Raw genomic sequence first — 17907 nt, forward strand, 5'->3', positions numbered from 1 at the left:
GAAGGAACAGAGAAGGGGGCCAGGTGAGGATTTTCCCTCTAAGGCCCAGTCCTCTGTTCTTAACGCTACCTCGCAAACGCGGGAAATGGCGAATCGTATGAAAAAAAAAAAAATATATATATATATATATATATATATATATATATATATATATATATATATATATATATATGTCAATGAAATGGCTTTAAATAGGGCATTTACTTACTCATGTTGTCTTAGCTAACGTAAGAAAAGTTTTACGTTGAGATCCAAACTACAGAGACTCAGATATGTCGCTGTTGAAATCCACTCCGATTGAATGCAAAATGATGAGGATAGGGCACTCTTAGAGGTCATTGATACGAGTTTTACCCAGTAGGAATAAAGAACAGGAGTCTGTGTATGGGAGGGACCTGGGGGTCGACAGTGTGCCTAAACTGCCACTAGGAGAACCATGTAGACAAGATTCCGATGTCAGATACTAAACCGCATGTGAGTACGTGGATAAGGATATGTTTGGCAAAGTATTCACGGCGTATGTTAGGCCAAACCTACGTACACTTCTCAAGTCTGGTCATTGCACATAAGACAAGACAGACACCTATTAGGGAAAGTTCAGAGGAGAGTAACAAAACATTATAAAGGGTGATGTGCTACAAAGTTCAGAGCTATAAATCTGCTCGCAGTGGAAGAGAGAAGCGTAAAGGTTGCCTTGTACACAATCTTCAAGTTTTAAACCAGATCGGTGATATCGACAGTGAACGAACACTTACTTGAAAGATGCAAAGGAAGAGCAATTATAAGCCACAGTAAGAGACCATACGGGATTTTGAGAGATGCTAAGAAATATTTCTATAGTATTACAGAAGAGGACTAATGGAATAGGGTAAATAATGAAACTGTATAAGCTGACAATATACAAAGCATTATTAGATATTGTATGATGAGCGAGAATGTTCACATAATGAGGCCTCACGAGTGTAAAAATCCCTCTTCGTGTTGTACAAACAAGACACATACTGTTAGGTAACTACATTAATTAATAATCTTCGCACAAACACTGGAACTTTCCAACTCTTTCTTTTTGTGCATACGGTCCCTTGAGTCCAAGTAGCGTCCCCCTGACTGTGTTTGAGTGACTCCGATCATACGACCTGGAACGCCTCCAGGTCATTAAAGCCCCTCCTCGTACACCCACCCGCACACCTCCCCTCTCCGGACACTAGCATACCTCCCCCTCCCCCGTCCTTACCCCAAGTTCCAGGAAACACTCTTCTCGCCAAGACTCCTGACGACCACCTACAAAACTCCTACCACTTTCCAGAGAGCTGCAGAAGGGACAGACTGGTTCTTTAAAGTAGTTAAATCACAGTATCCCAGCGGCTCAGTAACTATATACTACACCGGCTAAGTAATTCAGACTCTTGCGTGTGTAGTGAGTTATGGCCTCGTCCTCCTCAGAATCTTTGACTTGGAAATGAAAGTCATGATTAACTGCATCATGAGCACTTATATTAAAGCAAAGATAGTATTATCACTTATGATCGTCAGATGATAGGGAAAACCATGGCCAAAACCCACCACCTCACCTCGTCCACAGCTACGGTCCTGGACCGTCCCACACCTCCTCCCTAGCTGAGGTCCAGGAACTCTCACGACCTGACTCGTGTCTGTCTTAATTACCAGCTCGACCCTCCAATTAGTGGAGGTATTGGTACAGGAGCCTTTCAGATCAAACTATTAGAAATTATGTGTTGACTTGCACAAAGTAAGTGTGTGTGTGTGTATGTGTGTGTGTGTGTGTGTGTGTGTGTATGTGTGTGTGTGTGTTCGGTCGTTTCATCCATCGTTCAACACAGTAGTTATCACCAATGAACCACTTCACCCGTCCCATCAGGATTATTAAGATCCTGAGGTGTAATCAATCACATTTAGCTTCCGTCATGAACGACACAACAATTGCATCATACTATTACGTTCCTGTGGTGGAGGAAACTATGGGCCATCTGAATCTATTCTGAGTGAAACGGAGAGGAGAACATGTAATGCGGGTGCATGACTGTGCCATCAGTCTTTCATTCATACCACACAGTACGCGCCACCGTCACCAGGTGTAGTCAAGATGCCACACCGTGTGTAATACTTGCGCAAGAAAGAAGTGATACAAGAAGTATTCAGGTGTCTCAGCTTCGCCGAGAATAATATGTTGTCCACCGCAGATATAAAGAGTCTAACTCTACAGAGAAACAAAGTAATTTATTTGAATTTCTGTCAATGAAAAATTTCAAGTGGTCTTGGCAAACAAAAAGAACTGTATATCTCATCTACTGCTTCGTCTGTGGTTGTGAGCTAGGACGCCATTTACCAAATGGCGTCCTAGCTTCGTCTCTTCGATTTATATCGACTGACTATATTTCTCTCTTGTGTCTCCCCTGATAATGTGATTATCACATGAAAATGCACTTGGGAACTTATATATATATATATATATATATATATATATATATATATATATATATATATATATATATATATATATATATATATATATATATATATATATATATATATATATATATATATATATATATATATCACTAATACTCTTACTTCTTCATCCCACCACTCACTACCCTTTCTAATCAACCCACCTCCCACTCTTCTCATGCCACTAGCACTATATCGACTGACTATATTTCTCTCTTGTGTCTCCCCTGATAATGTGATTATCACATGAAAATGCACTTGGGAACTTATATATATATATATATATATATATATATATATATATATATATATATATATATATATATATATATATATATATATATATATATATATATATATATATATATATATATATATCACTAATACTCTTACTTCTTCATCCCACCACTCACTACCCTTTCTAATCAACCCACCTCCCACTCTTCTCATGCCACTAGCATCTTTTGCGCAATCCATCACTGATTCCCTAAATACATCCCATTCCTCCCCCACTCCCCTTACTTCCATTGTTCTCACCTTTTTCCATTCTGTACTCAGTCTCTCCTGGTCCTTCCTCACACAAGTCTCCTTCCCAAGCTCACTTACTCTCACCACCCTCTTCACCCCAACATTCACTCTTCTTTTCTGAAAACCCATACAAATCTTCACCTTAGCCTCCACAAGATAATGATCAGACATCCCTCCAGTTGCACCTCTCAGCACATTAACATCCAAAAGTCTCTCTTTCGCGCGCCTGTCAATTAACACGTAATCCAATAACGCTCTATGGCCATCTCTCCTACTTACATAAGTATACTTATGTATATCTCGCTTTTTAAACCAGGTATTCCCAATCATCAGTCCTTTTTCAGAAAGGGTAGTGAGTGGTGGGATGAAGAAGTCAGAGTATTAGTGAAAGAGAAGAGAAAGGCATTTGGACGATTTTTGCAGGGAAAAAATGTAATTGAGTGGGAGACGTATAAAAGAAAGAGACAGGAGGTCAAGAGAAAGGTGCAAGAGGTGAAAAAAAGGGCAAATGAGAGTTGGGGTGAGAGAGTATCATTAAATTTTAGGGAGAATAAAAAGATGTTCTGGAAGGAGGTAAATAAAGTGCGTAAGACAAGGGAGCAAATGCAAACTTCAGTGAAGGGCGCAAATGGGGAGGTGATAACAAGTAGTGGTGATGTGAGAAGGAGATGGAGTGAGTATTTTGAAGGTTTGTTGAATGTGTTTGATGATAGAGTGGCAGATATAGGGTGTTTTGGTCGAGGTGGTGTGCAAAGTGCGAGGGTTAGGGAAAATGAGTTGGTAAACAGAGAAGAGGTAGTAAAAGCTTTGCGGAAGATGAAAGCTGGCAAGGCAGCAGGTTTGGATGGTATTGCAGTGGAATTTATTAAAAAAGGGGGTGACTGTATTATTGACTGGTTGGTAAGGTTATTTAATGTATGTATGACTCATGGTGAGGTGCCTGAGGATTGGCGGAATGCGTGCATAGTGCCATTGTACAAAGGCAAAGGGGATAAGAGTGAGTGCTCAAATTACACAGGTATAAGTTTGTTGAGTATTCCTGGCAAATTATATGGGAGGGTATTGATTGAGAGGGTGAAGGCATGTACAGAGCATCAGATTGTGGAAGAGCAGTGTGGTTTCAGAAGTGGTAGAGGATGTGTGGATCAGGTGTTTGCTTTGAAGAATGTATGTGAGAAATACTTAGAAAAGCAAATGGATTTGTATGTAGCATTTATGGATCTGGAGAAGGCATATGATAGAGTTGATAGAGATGCTCTGTGGAAGGTATTAAGAATATATGGTGTGGGAGGCAAGTTGTTAGAAGCAGTGAAAAGTTTTTATCGAGGATGTAAGGCATGTATACGTGTAGGAAGAGAGGAAAGTGATTGGTTCTCAGTGAATGTAGGTTTGCGGCAGGGGTGTGTGATGTCTCCATGGTTGTTTAATTTGTTTATGGATGGGGTTGTTAGGGAGGTGAATGCAAGAGTTTTGGAAAGAGGGGCAAGTATGAAGTCTGTTGGGGATGAGAGAGCTTGGGAAGTGAGTCAGTTGTTGTTCGCTGATGATACAGCGCTGGTGGCTGATTCGTGTGAGAAACTGCAGAAGCTGGTGACTGAGTTTGGTAAAGTGTGTGGAAGAAGAAAGTTAAGAGTAAATGTGAATAAGAGCAAGGTTATTAGGTACAGTAGGGTTGAGGGTCAATTCAATTGGAAGGTGAGTTTGAATGGAGAGAAACTGGAGGAAGTGAAGTGTTTTAGATAACTGGGAGTGGATCTGGCAGCGGATGGAACCATGGAAGCGGAAGTGGATCATAGGGTGGGGGAGGGGGCGAAAATTCTGGGAGCCTTGAAGAATGTGTGGAAGTCGAGAACATTATCTCGGAAAGCAAAAATGGGTATGTTTGAAGGAATAGTGGTTCCAACAATGTTGTATGGTTGCGAGGCGTGGACTATGGATAGAGTTGTGCGCAGGAGGGTGGATGTGCTGGAAATGAGATGTTTGAGGACAATGTGTGGTGTGAGGTGGTTTGATCGAGTAAGTAACGTAAGGGTAAGAGAGATGTGTGGAAATAAAAATAGCGTTGTTGAGAGAGCAGAAGAGGGTGTTTTGAAATGGTTTGGTCACATGGAGAGAATGAGTGAGGAAAGATTGACCAAGAGGATATATGTGTCGGAGGTGGAGGGAACGAGGAGAAGAGGGAGACCAGATTGGAGGTGGAAAGATGGAGTGAAAAAGATTTTGTGTGATCGGGGCCTGAACAAGCAGGAGGGTGAAAGGAGGGCAAGGAATAGAGTGAATTGGAGCGATGTGGTATACCGGGGTTGACGTGCTGTATATGGATTGAATCAAGGCATGTGTATGGGGGTGGGTTGGGCCATTTCTTTCGCCTGTTTTCTTGCGCTACCTCGCAAACGCGGGAGACAGCGACAAAGCAAAGCAATATATATATATATATATATATATATATATTTTTTTTTTTTTAAACTATTCGCCATTTCCCGCATTAGCGAGGTAGCGTTAAGAACAGAGGAATGGGCCTTTGAGGGAATATCCTTACCTGGCCCCGTTCTCTGTTCCTTTTGGAAAATTAAAAAAAAATAATGAGAAGGGAGAATTTCCAGCCCCCCGCTCCCTCCCCTTTTAGTCGCCTTCTACGACACGCAGGGAATACGTGGGAAGTATTCTTTCTCCCCTATCCCCAGGGATATATATATATATATATATATATATATATATATATATATATATATATATATATATATATATATATATATATATATATATATATATATATATATATATATGTATACATTTAAGTAATGATGTTATTAATATTTGCAAGGGTTTAGTGTAGGCCAGTTTGTCAAAACCAGTGGAAGCTAATTGCCCTAAAAGATTCATAAGAGCTATTATTAACACCTTAAAAAAAGACAAGGATATACATATTACTAAAGCAGATAAGGCTAACAGTGTTGTGATTTTAGACAAAAGTAACTATTTATCTAAAATGAATGATCTTCTAAATGATAACACAACATATTCTTAACTTAGTAAAAATCCCTTAGAAGCAGTTAATTCTCACTTCAATAAAGAAATGAAGTTGTTGTTGAAAGGTAACATTTCTCTTATCAAAAATTTGTCATCTTTGCCCCCTTCATTGCCATATATGTATGGACTTATCAAAACACATAAACAAAATTTTCCAGCAAGACCTATAGTAAGTTCAGTAGGCTCCATCACATATAAATTATCAAAATGGTTAGTTTCCTTATTAAGCCCTTTAGTGGGTAAGGTATCAAATTCTAATATCATGAACAATGTAATTTAGTCAACAAGCTAAAAAATATCAATATTAATTTTGATTTCAAACTAGTTCGCTTTGATGTTTCCTCACTTTTCACTAAAGTTCCAGTTGATGACCTTTTAGAATATTTATTTGATGTCTTGGATGATATTTATTTACCTGTTTCAAAGTCTAATTTCATTGAACTGATAAGATTGTGTATAAAAGACTGTGTATTTCAATTTAATGGAGATTATTATGCTCAAAAATTTGGTATGGCAATGGGTAACCCTCTTTCACCTGTACTAAGTAATCTTTATATGGAATTTTTTGAAACAAAATTACTAAAGGATATGTTACCTTCTAATGCAATTTGGTTTAGGTGTGTAGATGATGTTCTTTGTGTTTGGCCAACAAATGAAAATTTACAAATATTTCTCCCCTTACTTAACAATTTAGTACCTTCCAACAAATTTATTGTAGAAAATGAAAATAATGGTATGTTACCATTTTTAGATTGCATGATCCATAGACAAGGAAACAAGTTTAAGTTTAGCATGTACAGAAAACCCACCAATGTATGTTCATATATTCATTATTACTCATCTCAACATGACAGAGTTAAATTATCATCATTTCAATCTATGTTCCTAAGGGCATTACTTATTTGCGGTCCAGAGTTTATTGATGATGAGTTTGAGAGGATATATTCTATTGGATCTAAGTTAAAGTACCCTAGATCTTTCATTGATAAATCCTTTAAGTTAGCAAAGAAATCATTTTATAGAGTTGAGCCCAAACCTCCCATTGACACCAAGAATCTTTTAGTTCTCCCTTTTAATAATAATTTCACTTTGCTTCCCATGTTGCTTAAATCCTTTAATGTAAATGTTGCCTTTAGCAACAATAATACTATAAAGAATATCTTAATCAGAAATTCACCAGAAAATTCTCTTCCTTGTGGAAACTGTGATAAATTTTATGTTGGTCAGACTGGTAAGGATCTTTCTGTTAGACTTAAGCAACATAAATATAGTATAAGAACGGGACAAGAATCAAATGCCTTGCTTAATCAAGTTAAAAACTATGTCATTGTATTGACTGGAGTAACGCCATCTCATTTGTTAACTCTAACTCTATTACCAAGAGAAATATCATTGAATCTTCTATTATTAAATACACAAAGAATTATAATCTTAATATTAGTGATGGTCTGTACAAATTAGATAACTATATATATATATATATATATATATATATATATATATATATATATATATATATATATATATATATATATATATATATATATATACATATATATATATATATATATATATATATATATATATATATATATATATATATATATATATATATATATATATATATATATATATATATATGTATATATATATATATATATATATATATATATATATATATATATATATATATATATATATATATATATATATATATATATACATATATTATCCCTGGGGATAGGGGAGAAAGAATACTTCCCACGTATTCCCTGCGTGTCGTAGAAGGCGACTAAAAGGGGAGGGAGCGGGGGGCTGGAAATCCTCCCCTCTCGTTTTTTTTAATTTTCCAAAAGAAGGAACAGAGAATTGGGCCAGGTGAGGGTATTCCCTCAAAGGCCCAGTCCTCTGTTCTTAACGCTACCTCGCTAATGCGGGAAATGGCGAATAGTTTGAAAGAAAGAAAGAAAGAAGATATATATATATATATATATATATATATATATATATATATATATATATATATATATATATATATATATATATATATATATATATATATTTTTTTAATTTTTTATTTATTTATTTTGCTTTGTCGCTGTCTCCCGCGTTTGCGAGGTAGCGCAATATATATATATATATATATATATATATATATATATATATATATATATATATATATATATATATATATACAGCCAGCATTGTAGGACAGGCTTCTTTTAAGAAGACATCTCTCCCCTCATCTTCTCACAAAGCCAGCAGTGCAGGACAGGCTTCCTCTAAGAAGACATCTTTACCTTCATCTCACAAAGCCAGCACTGCAGGGCAGGCTTCCTATAGGAGGACATCTCTACCTTCATCCACAGAAAGACTGGACAAAGTTGACATAGTGACCGCATCTACTGGGGTACAATTTGCAAGAGCAAAGGTACTTGTAGTAAAGCAGCTTCAAGCAGTATAGACAACAGAAAGAAAGCTTCATCTGGAGCTACATTGATTTGAAGCAGGAAAAAGGCTGATTTGTCTTCCAGTGCAGACTGTGTAGCAAGTGTTTCTGTGGGCAAAGCTGGGAAGATCCTTACAAGATTTAATGATTACAACAAGCTGTACTGTATGTTCCTCCTTTAAACCATGCCTCCATTCAACAAGCTCAGTCTTGAGCTGCAAGAAGCACCACCAAAGATTATGTTGTAAATGAGAGGTTATGGGTCCTCCTACAAGAGGGACTGCTCTGCTTTGTGAAGCCCTCAGTGATTGCAAGCTTTCCATCACCTGAACAATGCAGTTGTAGGGAAAAGTGCAGTCAGTGACCAGATGAGGATCTCATATTAGGGAATGATGTTACGAACTTTCTCACTACAAAAGTATTTTCATCAAAATAGAAGGAAGAATCCTTCCTCAGTCAGGAATTGTTTGTGCATGTGACTACATGCTCAAGAAGTTCCCCCTGAAGAATGAGCAGATTTAGTATGCAAGTATTGCTGACCCAAGGAGGAGAATGGATGCAATGTTTGCATCATTGCTATACTTTGTGAAGAAATTCGTGGAAGAGCAGATAGATGAGCTTGAACTTGAATTTGCTCACTACCAGGTAGATCAGCTTGAAGGTGTATATCTTGACCAAAGAGCTGATGAGTTGTGGTTGTCCATTTCACAACTAAGAGACTTGTCTTATAAGGAAAATTATTTATATCTTCCCAGAATCATGTTTACTATCCTGTCAGTTGCTCACAGCATTGCTGAAGATGAGAGAATTTTCAGTCTGGTAAGAAAAAACCACTGAATTTCACCCAAGTCTTGGCACACAAACATTATCAGATTTCCTCACACAGAAAGTGATAGCTGTGCTAAAGAAACAGTTGTCACCAAGTGAAGCTCAGTGAATGGCGTCTGGAGAAGTGCAAACAAGGAGCCATTTCATATATCAAAAAGCTCTCTAGCCAGGACTGAATATGTGTGGACAAACAAAAGTTAAACCTCTGTTGACCTAGTTCGAGGACCAAAAATGAAACGCTAATGACTAGATACTTTGTTGGTTTTAAAGTGAACAGTTGTGAACTATCTACATGTAGATGAATGAATGGAGATACAGGTTGAATCTCTGTAATCCAGCAACCTTGAAACCTGGCCATTGCCAGACCACAGAAATTGACCCCTTAGGAAACTCCCTTATGTAAACATATGCCCGACCCCTAGTCTTGCCAGCTCATTCACATACATATTGCTGTGTTATCAAGGTAAAACAAAGCTTAAAACACGAAATTCTACAACCATTAATGCTTCCAAACAAGTTTTTTATCGTTGCATCAGATTACATCAGAAATACATTAGGGTCAGCAGCATCTTCATGGTTAGCAGATACTTGCACATCAGGGGCATAAGAAGGGCAGGGAAGTGGATTTTCTACATTGAAATGAGCCTTGGCAGTTTTATTGATGGCCTCCTTCAACCATTGTTCCATGTAGCTTGCTCCTGGTACTTTGTTCCATGTAGCTTGCTTCTGGTACTTTGGCAGTTCATTAATTAATTTTCATTCAATCAAATAAACAAACATAATTTCTAGTTCAGATATAAAGTCCTTTTGCTCCAGCTGTGCAATTAAATCTCTCATCATCTGGATACATTTATCTATAGAAATTCTTTCTTCCACTTCCTCATTTTACTCAGCACTTTCTTCATGATGATCTTTTTTTCTTCCCACCTTGCTGAACCATCTCCATGATTACTTGATCAGTTGGTTGATAAACAACAAGCTCATTAGTTTTCCTCTCTAATCTCTGGTTATTGCAAGACATTTTGGTTTAGTCATACTCCTGGCATACTCAACCAGTTCTTGGATCAGCATCTTTTCCCTTGAAACTCTGAATTCAGAGAAGACAGGTTCAATCCTTTCATCGTCCTGAAACATTAAGCTTGACCACAGTTTGTGCCAGCCTCCCCTCTGGTTTCTTAATTTTCCAAAAAAGGGAACAGAGAAGGGGGCCAAGTGAGGATATTCCTCTGCTCTTAATGCTACCTCACTAATGTGGGGAGAAAGAATACTTCCCACGTATTCCCTGTGTGTCGTAGAAGGCGACTTAAAGGGAAGGGAGCGGGGGGCTGGAAATCCTCCCCTCTCGTTTTTTTTAATTTTCCAAAAGAAGGAACAGAGAAGGGGCCAGGTGAGGATATTCCCTCAAAGGCCCAGTCCTCTGTTCTTAACGCTACCTCGCTAACGCGGGAAATGGCGAATAGTATGAAAGAAAAAAGATATATATATATATATATATAACAAGTAGTGGTGATGTGAGAAGGAGATGGAGTGAGTATTTTGAAGGTTTGTTGAATGTGTTTGATGATAGAGTGGCAGATATAGGGTGTTTTGGTCGAGGTGTGCAAAGTGAGAGGGTTAGGGAAAATGATTTGGTAAACAGAGAAGAGGTAGTAAAAGCTTTGCGGAAGATGAAAGCCGGCAAGGCAGCAGGTTTGGATGATATTGCAGTGGAATTTATTAAAAAAGGGGGTGACTGTATTGATGACTGGTTGGTAAGGTTATTTAATGAATGTATGACTCATGGTGAGGTGCCTGAGGATTGGCGGAATGCGTGCATAGTGCCATTGTACAAAGGCAAAGGGGATAAGAGTGAGTGCTCAAATTACAGAGGTATAAGTTTGTTGAGTATTCCTGGTAAATTATATGGGAGGGTATTGATTGAGAGGGTGAAGGCATGTACAGAGCATCAGATTGGGGAAGAGCAGTGTGGTTTCAGAAGTGGTAGAGGATGTGTGGATCAGGTGTTTGCTTTGAAGAATGTATGTGAGAAATACTTAGAAAAGCAAATGGATTTGTATGTAGCATTTATGGATCTGGAGAAGGCATATGATAGAGTTGATAGAGATGCTCTGTGGAAGGTATTAAGAATATATGGTGTGGGAGGCAAGTTGTTAGAAGCAGTGAAAAGTTTTTATTGAGGATGTAAGGCATGTGTACGTGTAGGAAGAGAGGAAAGTGATTGGTTCTCAGTGAATGTAGGTTTGCGGCAGGGGTGTGTGATGTCTCCATGGTTGTTTAATTTGTTTATGGATGGAGTTGTTAGGGAGGTGAATGCAAGAGTTTTGGAAAGAGGGGCAAGTATGAAGTCTGTTGGGGATGAGAGAGCTTGGGAAGTGAGTCAGTTGTTGTTCGCTGATGATACAGCGCTGGTGGCTGATTCATGTGAGAAACTGCAGAAGCTGGTGACTGAGTTTGGTAAAGTGTGTGAAAGAAGAAAGTTAAGAGTAAATGTGAATAAGAGCAAGGTTATTAGGTACAGTAGGGTTGAGGGTCAAGTCAATTGGGAGGTGAGTTTGAATGGAGAAAAACTGGAAGAAGTGAAGTGTTTTAGATATCTGTGAGTGGATTTGGCAGCGGATGGAACCATGGAAGCGGAAGTGGATCATAGGGTGGGGGAGGGGGCGAAAATTCTGGGAGCCTTGAAGAATGTGTGGAAGTCGAGAACATTATCTCGGAAAGCAAAAATGGGTATGTTTGAAGGAATAGTGGTTCCAACAATGTTGTATGGTTGCGAGACGTGGGCTATGGATAGAGTTGTGCGCAGGAGGATGGATGTGCTGGAAATGAGATGTTTGAGGACAATGTGTGGTGTGAGGTGGTTTGATCGAGTAAGTAACGTAAGGGTAAGAGAGATGTGTGGAAATAAAAAGAGCGTGGTTGAGAGAGCAGAAGAGGGTGTTTTGAAATGGTTCGGGCACATGGAGAGAATGAGTGAGGAAAGATTGACCAAGAGAATATATGTGTCGGAGGTGGAGGGAACGAGGAGAAGAGGGAGACCAAATTGGAGGTGGAAAGATGGAGTGAAAAAGATTTTGTGTGATCGGGGCCTGAACATGCAGGAGGGTGAAAGGAGGGCAAGGAATAGAGTGAATTGGAGCGATGTGGTATACCGGGGTTGACGTGCTGTCAGTGGATTGAATCAGGGCATGTGAAGCGTCTGGGGTAAACCATGGAAAGCTGTGTAGATATGTATATTTGCATGTGTGGACATGTATGTATATACATGTGTATGTGGGTGGGTTGGGCCATTCTTTCGTCTGCTTCCTTGCGCTACCACGCTAACGCGGGAGACAGCGACAAAGCAAAATAATAAATGATAATAATATATATATATATATATATATATATATATATATATATATATATATATATATATATATATATATATATATATATATATATATATATATATATATATATATATATATATATATATATATATATATATATATATATATATAATCCCTGGGGATAGGGGTGAAAGAATACTTCCCAAGTATTCCCTGCGTGTCGTAGAAGGTGACTAAAAGGGGAGGGAGCGGGGGGCTGGAAATCTGGAAATCCTCCCCTCTCGTTTTTTTTTTAATTTTCCAAAAGAAGGAACGGAGAAGGGGGCCAGGTGAGGATATTCCCTCAAAGGCCCAGTCCTCTGTTCTTAACGCTACCTCGCTAACATGGGAAATGGCGAATAGATTGAAAGAAAAGAAAGAAATATATATATATATATGTATATATATATATATATATATATATACTATATATATATATATATATATATATATATATATATATATATATATATATATATATATATATATACATATATATATATATATATATATATATATATATATATATATATATATATATATATATATATATGTGGAAATAAAAAGAGCGTGGTTGAGAGAGCAGAAGAGGGTGTTTTGAAATGGTTTGGGCACATGGAGAGAATGAGTGAGGAAAGATTGACCAAGAGGATATATGTGTCGGAGGTGGAGGGAATGAGGAGAAGAGGGAGACCAAATTGGAGGTGGAAAGATGGAGTGAAAAAGATTTTGTGTGATCGGGGCCTGAACATGCAGGAGGGTGAAAGGAGGGCAAGGAATAGAGTGAATTGGAGCGATGTGGTATACAGGGTTTGACGTGCTGTCAGTGGATTGAATCAAGGCATGTGAAGCGTCTGGGGTAAACCATGGAAAGCTGTGTAGGTATGTATATTTGCGTGTGTGGACGTGTGTATGTACATGTGTATGGGGGGGGGGTTGGGCCATTTCTTTCGTCTGTTTCCTTGCGCTACCTCGCAAACGCGGGAGACAGCGACAAAGTATAAAAAAAAAAAAAAAAAATATATATATATGTGAAAAAAGGGGAGATAGGTAGTATGTTTGAGGAAAGGAACCTGGATGTTTTGGCTCTGAGTGAAACGAAGCTCAAGGGTGAAGGGGAAGAGTGGTTTGGGAATGTCTTGGGAGTAAAGTCAAGGGTTAGTGAGAGGACAAGAGCAAGGGAAGGAGTAGCAGTACTCCTAAAACAGGAGTTGTGGGAGTACGTGATAGAATGTAAGAAAGTAAATTCTCGATTAATATGGGTAAAACTGAAAGTTGATGGAGAGAGATGGGTGATTATTGGTGCATATGCACCTGGGCATGAGAAGAAAGATCATGAGAGGCAAGTGTTTTGGGAGCAGCTGAATGAGTCTGTTAGTGGTTTTGATGCACGAGACCGGGTTATAGTGATGGGTGATTTGAATGCAAAGGTGAGTAATGTGGCAGTTGAGGGAATAATTGGTATACATGGGGTGTTCAGTGTTGTAAATGGAAATGGTGAAGAGCTTGTAGATTTATGTGCTGAAAAAGGACTGATGATTGGGAATACCTGGTTTAAAAAGCGAGATATACATAAGTATACTTATGTAAGTAGGAGAGATGGCCAGAGAGCGTTATTGGATTACGTGTTAATTGACAGGCGCGCGAAAGAGAGACTTTTGGATGTTAATGTGCTGAGAGGTGCAACTAGAGGGATGTCTGATCATTATCTTGTGGAGGCTAAGGTGAAGATTTGTATGGGTTTTCAGAAAAGAAGATTGAATGTTGGGGTGAAGAGGGTGGTGAGAGTAAGTGAGCTTGGGAAGGAGACTTGTGTGAGGAAGTGACAGGAGAGACTGAGTACAGAATGGAAAAAGGTGAGAACAATGGAAGTAAGGGGAGTGGGGGAGGAATGGGATGTATTTAGGGAATCAGTGATGGATTGCGCAAGATGCTTGTGGCATGAGAAGAGTGGGAGGTGGGTTGATTAGAAAGGGTAGTGAGTGGTGAGATGAAGAAGTAAGAGTATTAGTGAAAGAGAAGAGAGAGGCATTTGGACGATTTTTGCAGGGAAAAAATGCAGTTGAGTGGGAGACGTATAAAAGAAAGAGACAGGAGGTCAAGAGAAAGGTGCAAGAGGTGAAAAAGAGGGTAAATGAGAGTTGGGGTGAGAGAGTATCATTAAATTTTAGGGAGAATAAAAAGATGTTCTGGAAGGAGGTAAATAAAGTGTGTAAGACAAGGGAGCAAATGGGAACTTCAGTGAAGGGCGCAAATGGGGAGGTGATAACAAGTAGTGGTGATGTGAGAAGGAGATGGAGTGAGTATTTAGAAGGTTTGTTGAATGTGTTTGATGATAGAGTGGCAGATATAGGGTGTTTTGGTCGAGGTGGTGTGCAAAGTGAGAGGGTTAGGGAAAATGATTAGGTAAACAGAGAAAGAGGTAGTAAAAGCTTTGCGGAAGATGAAAGCCGGCAAGGCAGCAGGGTTGGATAGTATTGCAGTGGAATTTATTAAAAAAGGGGGTGACTGTATTGTTGACTGGTTGGTAAGGTTATTTAATGTATGTATGACTCACGGTGAGGTGCGTGAGGATTGGCGGAATGCGTGCATAGTGCCATTGTACAAAGGCAAAGGGGATAAGAGTGAGTGCCCAAATTACAGAGGTATAAGTTTGTTGAGTATTCCTGGTAAATTATATGGGAGGGTATTGATTGAGAGGGTGAAGGCATGTACATAGCATCAGATTGTGGAAGAGCAGTGTGGTTTCAGAAGTGGTAGAGGATGTGTGGATCAGGTGTTTGCTTTGAAGAATGTATGTGAGAAATACTTAGAAAAGGAAATGGATTTGTATGTAGCATTTATTGATCTGGAGAAGGCATATGATAGAGTTGATAGAGATGCTCTGTGGAAGGTATTAAGAATATATGGTGTGGGAGGCAAGTTGTTAGAAGCAGTGAAAAGTTTTTATCGAGGATGTAAGGCATGTGTACGTGCAGGAAGAGAGGAAAGTGATTGGTTCTCAGTTAATGTAGGTTTGCTGCAGGGGTGTGTGATGTCTCCATGGTTGTTTAATTTGTTTATGGATGGGGTTGTTAGGGAGGTGAATGCAAGAATTTTGGAAAGAGGGGCAAGTATGAAGTCTGTTGGGGATGAGAGAGCTTGGGAAGTGAGTCAGTTGTTGTTCGCTGATGATACAGCGCTGGTGGCTGATTCATGTGAGAAACTGCAGAAGCTGGTGACTGAGTTTGGTAAAGTGTGTGAAAGAAGAAAGTTAAGAGTAAATGTGAATAAGAGCAAGGTTATTAGGTACAGTAGGGTTGAGGGTCAAGTCAATTGGGAGGTGAGTTTGAATGGAGAAAAACTGGAGGAAGTGAAGTGTTTTAGATATCTGGGAGTGGTTCTGGCAGCGGATGGAACCATGGAAGCGGAAGTGGATCATAGGGTGGGGGAGGGGGCGAAAATTCTGGGAGCCTTGAAGAATGTGTGGAAGTCGAGAACATTATCTCGGAAAGCAAAAATGGGTATGTTTGAAGGAATAGTGGTTCCAACAATGTTTTATGGTTGCGAGGCGTGGGCTATGGATAGAGTTGTGCGCAGGAGGATGGATGTGCTGGAAATGAGATGTTTGAGGACAATGTGTGGTGTGAGGTGGTTTGATCGAGTAAGTAACGTAAGGGTAAGAGAGATGTGTGGAAATAAAAAGAGCGTGGTTGAGAGAGCAGAAGAGGGTGTTTTGAAATGGTTTGGGCACATGGAGAGAATGAGTGAGGAAAGATTGACCAAGAGGATATATGTGTCGGAGGTGGAGGGAACGAGGAGAAGAGGGAGACCAAATTGGAGGTGGAAAGATGGAGTGAAAAAGATTTTGTGTGATCGGGGCCTGAACATGCAGGAGGGTGAAAGGAGGGCAAGGAATAGAGTGAATTGGAGCGATGTGGTATACCGGGGTTGACGTGCTGTCAGTGGATTGAATCGGGGCATGTGAAGCGTCTGGGGTAAACCATGGAAAGCTGTGTAGGTATGTATATTTTGCGTGTGTGGACGTATGTATATACATGTGTATGGGGATGGGTTGGGCCATTTCTTTCGTCTGTTTCCTTGCGCTACCTCGCAAACGCGGGAGACAGCGGCAAAAAAAAAAAAAAAAAAAAAAGAAATATATATATATATATATATATATATATATATATATATATATATATATATATATATATATATACATATATATATATAAATATATATATATATAAACAACGCTTGGAAGGAGGCAGAAGTGATATTGTGACAGTGATTGTGTCAGCGTCGCGTCGCCTCGCCGCAGTGTATCGAGACAGACTTCCCCAGAACTTTTTAAAGGGGAAGTAAATGTTTATAGTTGTGTTACTGGAGTGATAGTTTTCATGCATGGTGTTTTGACAAGAAAATAGTGAAGTTGGAGAAAAATGTAGCTTAGACATTGAAGCTTATTGATTCAGTGGTGAAATTGATGTGAACTGCTATTGACGTTTGTGTGAATAAATTGTACATTTCCTTTTCCATAGCCAGAGGTTGAACCATTATGTGACGTTCATTTTTTCATTCATTTCAAGCTAAAAGTTTGTTTTCTAAATTGTTTCTTACATTTTTCATATGTATATATATGTATGTGTGTGTGTGTGTGTGTGTGTGTGCGTGTGTGTGTGTGTGTGTGTGTGTGTGTGTGTATATATATATATGTATATTATCCCTGGGGATAGGGGTGAAAGAATACTTCCCACGTATTCCTCGCGTGTCGTAGAAAGCGACTAGAGGGGACGGGAGCGGGGGGCCGGAAATCCTCCCCTCCTTGTATTAACTTTCTAAAATGGGAAACAGAAGGAGTCACGCGGGGAGTGCTCATCCTCCTCGAAGGCTCAGAGTGGGGTGCCTAAATGTGTGTGGATGTAACCAAGATGTGAAAAAAGGAGAGATAGGTAGTATGTTTGAGGAAAGGAACCTGGATGTTTTGGCTCTGAGTGAAACGAAGCTCAAGGGTAAAGGGGAAGAGTGGTTTGGAAATGTCTGGGGAGTGAAGTCAGGGGTTAGTGAGAGGACAAGAGCAAGGGAAGGAGTAGCAATACTCCTGAAACAGGAGTTGTGGGAGTATGTGATAGAATGTAAGAAAGTAAATTCTCGATTAATATGGGTAAAATTGAAAGTTGATGGAGAGAGGTGGGTGATTATTGGTGCATATGCACCTGGGCATGAGAAGAAAGATCATGAGAGGCTAGTGTT

The 17907-nt window shown here is 39.1% G+C and overlaps 1 protein-coding gene across 1 annotated transcript in view; it reads right to left on the reverse strand.

Annotated features, from left to right (window-relative positions):
- The window catches only part of AstA (allatostatin A), a 581848-nt gene that overhangs the window by 157358 nt on the left and 406583 nt on the right, over positions 1 to 17907 (reverse strand). The gene's annotated exons all lie outside the window — the stretch shown is intronic.

The sequence above is a fragment of the Panulirus ornatus genome, chromosome 2 (genome assembly GCF_036320965.1).
Source record: "Panulirus ornatus isolate Po-2019 chromosome 2, ASM3632096v1, whole genome shotgun sequence".
NCBI classification, from domain to species: Eukaryota; Metazoa; Arthropoda; class Malacostraca; order Decapoda; family Palinuridae; genus Panulirus; species Panulirus ornatus.